Raw genomic sequence first — 6,152 nt, forward strand, 5'->3', positions numbered from 1 at the left:
AATTTGTAATATCACCACACCCTCTGAAGGACTAAGAAGAAAAACTTTACCCATTCTGAGGTATTGTTTAATATTTCAGAACAGAATATAGAAATTATACAAATTAGATGTCAATATGTACTCTCCCACACAGACACAGACAGACGTGCACAGATGAATTTTCCCCCTTGGCATTTTTTTAGGTTTAGGAAGTGTCCAAATGTGCAGATTTGCAAAAAACTCTGAGGGTCAAATTTGACATAATTTCAATACTTTTCCATTTTATATACATAAGTTGGGAAAGTAAAAAGGAGTTGGAGTTGTCAAAAATCTACCTACTCTGACTAAAACTCCACGACTCCGAATCAAAAGCCCTGATTATAATAAATACAAACACTATGAGATAATGGAAATTTTTTAATCTTGGAAACTCTATAATAAAAAGCAAATGGAATTTTAAAATTTCTTTAATTAAATTTTAAATGTTTATAACTTTAGAATGTTTTCAAACAAGTAATGCTCATCAAGAACACTAAAAATAAAACAAATCTCAGTTGCTCTAGAAATATAACACATTTGTCACCATAGATATGATAGGAGAAACATAAGATTTAACAATATTTTAACATTAAAAAGTTGCAAAAAAATATAATAAACATAAAACAGTAATAAGTGATAAAGTTATAGGTTTTAGAGCTAAAGTCTTTTAAACTTTCAAATTAATCATTTCCACTTAAACTATAAACAACTTGTACAGAAAGAAAAGAAATGGTTAATAACATTTTCAGTCATATTTATTGATCTTTGTCAAGTTTTCTATTCAAGAAAATCATCAAAATAATTTTTATTTTATTTATTTATTTATTTTGAATAGCAAACCTGACAAAGATCATTAAATATGACAAAAAACATTAGTTCAAAAATCATTTTAGTTGTTGTATGAGGTTGTATATTAAGTTGTCTACTGAAACAGTTGTTTTATGAATCAATCATTTTCTTGCTAAAGAAAGTAGTAGTCAGAATCTTTACAATTAACAGAAAGCATTCAAGTATATTTCAAATGTTTTACATATAGAACATTCTTCCTATAAAGAACAATGTTTTAGTCAAATTTTCATGAGCATTTGGAGTAAAATTTTAATTAACCATATGGAGTACATTACATAAGAAAAATACATACAAATTGGAGTATTCACCATAGTGAGTAGCATTCAGTAGTACTCTGTTTAGAATATCAAAAGTTGGAGAAACATGGAATTAAGATCAAATTCAGTGGCACTGGGCTGTCAAAAACATGAATCTGCATAAATTAATTTTATATAAAACAAAACCCTACATCATTTGATTTTTAATAATTTTAAGAATTAATAAAGCTCTAAATTTTAAAATTACATTAAGTTTTGTTAAATATTTTAAACATAATTCAAAAACAATTTTTTTATTGACAGGAACTTGATGACAAACTTTCCAAACATGTGATTGCTCTGCATTCAGGCAAAAGTGAAAGTTCGCAACAATCATCAGCTTTATCCAAAGCCTCATCTCAAATATCTTTTGTGAGTAGACTTGACTGTAGTAGTTTAGATGATAAAAATTTCCTTGAAGATCGTCTCAAGTTTCAACATGGTGAAATCTGTGATCCAATTCCTCATCAGTTATTGCGTAAATATGTGGCTTATGCTCGAAAAAATATTAAACCCAAACTAACACATGATGCAGCAAAGACTTTGCAGAATTTTTACTTGGAGCTTCGTAAAAATCATCAGACATCAGATTCTACACCTATTACAACTAGACAATTAGAATCAATGAAAAGATTAACAGAAGCCAGAGCTCGAGTTGAATTACGAGATCAATGCACTAAGCAGGATGCTTTGGATATTGTAGAGTTAATGAAATTTAGTATGATTGATACATACTCAGATCAGTTTGGATTGTTGCATTTTCAGAGATCTCAACATGGTTCTGGGATGAGCAGTAATTCTAAAGCTAAAAAGTTCATATCAGCTTTAACAGCAATATCACAACAGACTTGTAGTTCTTCTTTTACTGCCAAACAAATGAAACAAATCTGCAAAGAATTAAATTTACAGATTTCAGATTTTGATAATTTCTTATTTTCATTAAATAATCAAGGTTTTTTATTGAAAAAAGGACCAAACATATATCAACTACAAACAACTGATTTCTAACAATGTTTTTTTTTTTCTTTTCTTTTTTGTATAAATTTGAAATGTTTCTTCAATTAAATATTTATTATACAGTGGGTAATCAATTAACAAACATAATCTGTTCCAAGACCGTGTTCGCTACCCGAATTATTCATTAACCAATTACTGATTACTATAGATTTTTATGGAAATTTAATTCATACTGGACACTCCAAAGATAAATAAAACTTTATATACTTTCTTACTATGTTTATATATATGTAATAATAAAAATACATACATACGTACATACATACGTAGTCTTGCATTTTTATCGGTTATGTTTTTTTTCCGTTTGTGAGGCATTAAAGAATCTGTCGAATGTTGATTGCTTTTCTCTCTTCAGGATTTTTTGAAAGTAATTAATAGCATTGTCGTCGTAGAGATCTCGAAGCCTATTAACCTCAACTTGGTTTGGATGCCATTCTAAGACCGTTGTTCTGACCGTTTTTTTTTTTTTTTTTTTTTTTTTTTTTTTTTTTTTTTTTTTTTTTTTTTTTTTTTTTTTTTTTTTTTTTTTTTTTTTTTTTTTTTTTTTTTTTTTTTTTTTTTTTTTTTTTTTTTTTTTTTTTTTTTTTTTTTTTTTTTTTTTTTTTTTTTTTTTTTTTTTTTTTTTTTTTTTTTTTTTTTTTTTTTTTTTTTTTTTTTTTTTTTTTTTTTTTTTTTTTTTTTTTTTTTTTTTTTTTTTTTTTTTTTTTTTTTTTTTTTTTTTTTTTTTTTTTTTTTTTTTTTTTTTTTTTTTTTTTTTTTTTTTTTTTTTTTTTTTTTTTTTTTTTTTTTTTTTTTTTTTTTTTTTTTTTTTTTTTTTTTTTTTTTTTTTTTTTTTTTTTTTTTTTTTTTTTTTTTTTTTTTTTTTTTTTTTTTTTTTTTTTTTTTTTTTTTTTTTTTTTTTTTTTTTTTTTTTTTTTTTTTTTTTTTTTTTTTTTTTTTTTTTTTTTTTTTTTTTTTTTTTTTTTTTTTTTTTTTTTTTTTTTTTTTTTTTTTTTTTTTTTTTTTTTTTTTTTTTTTTTTTTTTTTTTTTTTTTTTTTTTTTTTTTTTTTTTTTTTTTTTTTTTTTTTTTTTTTTTTTTTTTTTTTTTTTTTTTTTTTTTTTTTTTTTTTTTTTTTTTTTTTTTTTTTTTTTTTTTTTTTTTTTTTTTTTTTTTTTTTTTTTTTTTTTTTTTTTTTTTTTTTTTTTTTTTTTTTTTTTTTTTTTTTTTTTTTTTTTTTTTTTTTTTTTTTTTTTTTTTTTTTTTTTTTTTTTTTTTTTTTTTTTTTTTTTTTTTTTTTTTTTTTTTTTTTTTTTTTTTTTTTTTTTTTTTTTTTTTTTTTTTTTTTTTTTTTTTTTTTTTTTTTTTTTTTTTTTTTTTTTTTTTTTTTTTTTTTTTTTTTTTTTTTTTTTTTTTTTTTTTTTTTTTTTTTTTTTTTTTTTTTTTTTTTTTTTTTTTTTTTTTTTTTTTTTTTTTTTTTTTTTTTTTTTTTTTTTTTTTTTTTTTTTTTTTTTTTTTTTTTTTTTTTTTTTTTTTTTTTTTTTTTTTTTTTTTTTTTTTTTTTTTTTTTTTTTTTTTTTTTTTTTTTTTTTTTTTTTTTTTTTTTTTTTTTTTTTTTTTTTTTTTTTTTTTTTTTTTTTTTTTTTTTTTTTTTTTTTTTTTTTTTTTTTTTTTTTTTTTTTTTNTTCTGATGTTGCCGAATGTTTTTCCCTTATTCCATACTTGCTTTATTCTTCATAAGTGCTTAGCACCATATAAGGAAATTTATAAAGACCTTTTAACTAGAAGCAAGCAATCTAAAATTACATACATTTTGCAAAAGGTGAAGCATGGATCTGAAGATAATGCAGAAAAATGCTCAGAAAATAAGGATAACTTGCCAAAAAGAAAACGCTCTCAGTTAATTAATAGTGTTTTTAGTGATGACGAAGAAAACATTGTTTAATTTATATTAATATGTATCACTTTAAAAAATTTTAATGAAGATATTTATTTTAATTATGAAAATATACTAGCATGTTTTTTAATTTTTGGAACCTAACTCTCCTTTTTTGTATTAGTTTTTTGTTTCGTATAACACGGATTCGCATAACATGGCAATTTTTTGGAACGTAACTACCGTGTTATACGGGGGTTACCTGTACTCTCATAAGTCATAATTTTTTGCCATGCCTATGTCCAACACTAAACTAGTTTCTTTTGATTAAAATGGAATATTACAAAGTGGATGTTTTAACTTGCTAATAAATTTAGTTCAAGTAAGACTGTTTTGTGGGATAAAAGTTTAGAAGAATATAAATTTTAAAACCTTAACAGTAAATTGGTGGAATTGAATTCACATTTTAGAATTTTGATGAAATGAATGAGCAACCTTTTCTGGATGTGGGCCACATGCAGATATTTTAGGCTTTCAACAATCTACATACATTTTTTTCTTATGGACATGCATGCTTTAAGTCTGCTAGGTGCCAACATACTCCATAACTTCGGTACACTGTGTGCTAAAATGATATATACTAATGATATGAAAATTAGTAATACTACGTATATCATTTATTCTCATCTTTTCACTTGTTAGGTTTAATTTGAATGTTCTTTGTCCTAAATATCAGTTTAATTAGGGTTGTGTAACAAGGCAATAATGGGGAAAATAAAGTTATGTTGCCAGTTAAAAGTACCACAAATAATGACATCTGAGACCACATATTTCTTGTGACTGAAGTAAAGTATTGTACAAACAACTCAATAATTCATCAAATGTTGGCTCAGATATGAAAATAATTAAAAAGTTTAGAATCATCTTGCCTTATCTTATTAATTAAAGTAGAAAAGCTCTCACCAAACTTCTCTCTATATGTACCAGATGTACAGTACTAAATGAACTATTTGATAGTCTTGGCAAATGAGTGAGTCAATTCAATGAATCAAATCAATAGTATTCAGTGAGTCAACTCTTGATATTCAGCTGTTTCAAAACTTCAACTCAGTTTTAGTGTTTTGCTCTCTTGGACTGAAACTTTCTATTAATAAGCTTAGCATGTTCCTGTAAGTTATTAAATCTTAATTTACCTTATAAAGATAGCTGAGTATTTCGGTCATGGGTCCAAGCGAGGCGCAAACCCATGACCAAACTCCCAGTGTTCAAGGTACGAAGACTGCTTGGCCACTGGTGGGCCACTAGTAATTCAACCTAGTTTTTGTAATATTGGTTGGTTAGATGGCTGCATGGTGAGTTTCTGCTAGGGGAATCCAGGTTCAAATTGCCTAAGCTTCCATAATTTATCATAGAAATAAGAAGGCAATATTCTCCATCCTCACCCATAAATTATAGTTATTAAGTTGTAGCCAGCTATACAGTCTACAACATTCTATTACGTCATGTTAATTAATTAATCCATACAACTTATGGCATTGATTTCATTATAAAATGTTTCAATATTTTATTATTGTAGATTACTTTTAAATTAAAGTTTATTTTTCTTTCATAACTCTCTTATATGGAACACATGTTCAGTTTTTACCAACACATATTCTTGTTCAATTTTACATACTAAGTTGCTTGAAATAGACTTAGTACAGATTTATGTATAACATCTTTTTCACTTATAATGTTTGGAAAACAATATTCAGAGAAATTTGAGGCACATATTTAGCATATATACAGGTGTTAACAATTTTAGAAAAGTAATTGCTATCTTTGAAGAAAATTTTTCCAAGATTTTCCAAATTTTTGAGTTTGCCCCTTTGGGTTCTTTTGGATCTGCCTCTGAAAAATTCTAACTTTAATTTAGCAAAATTTAATAAATTTATATTATTCGCATAAACATTTCGTTTATTTTTATTCCATTTTTTCAATTAAACGCTAAAATACTTTTAGCTTTTAACATTAAATGGTAGTACTGTACATTTAAACTTACAAAAATAATTCGTATTTTGAAAGGATTAAATTGAATTGATGAGATAAGATAATACAACAGATGGGAGATTTGCCAAG

The sequence above is a fragment of the Centruroides sculpturatus genome, unplaced genomic scaffold, assembly GCF_000671375.1.
Source record: "Centruroides sculpturatus isolate CEXI.00-Female unplaced genomic scaffold, Cexi_2.0 scaffold477, whole genome shotgun sequence".
NCBI classification, from domain to species: domain Eukaryota; kingdom Metazoa; phylum Arthropoda; class Arachnida; order Scorpiones; family Buthidae; genus Centruroides; species Centruroides sculpturatus.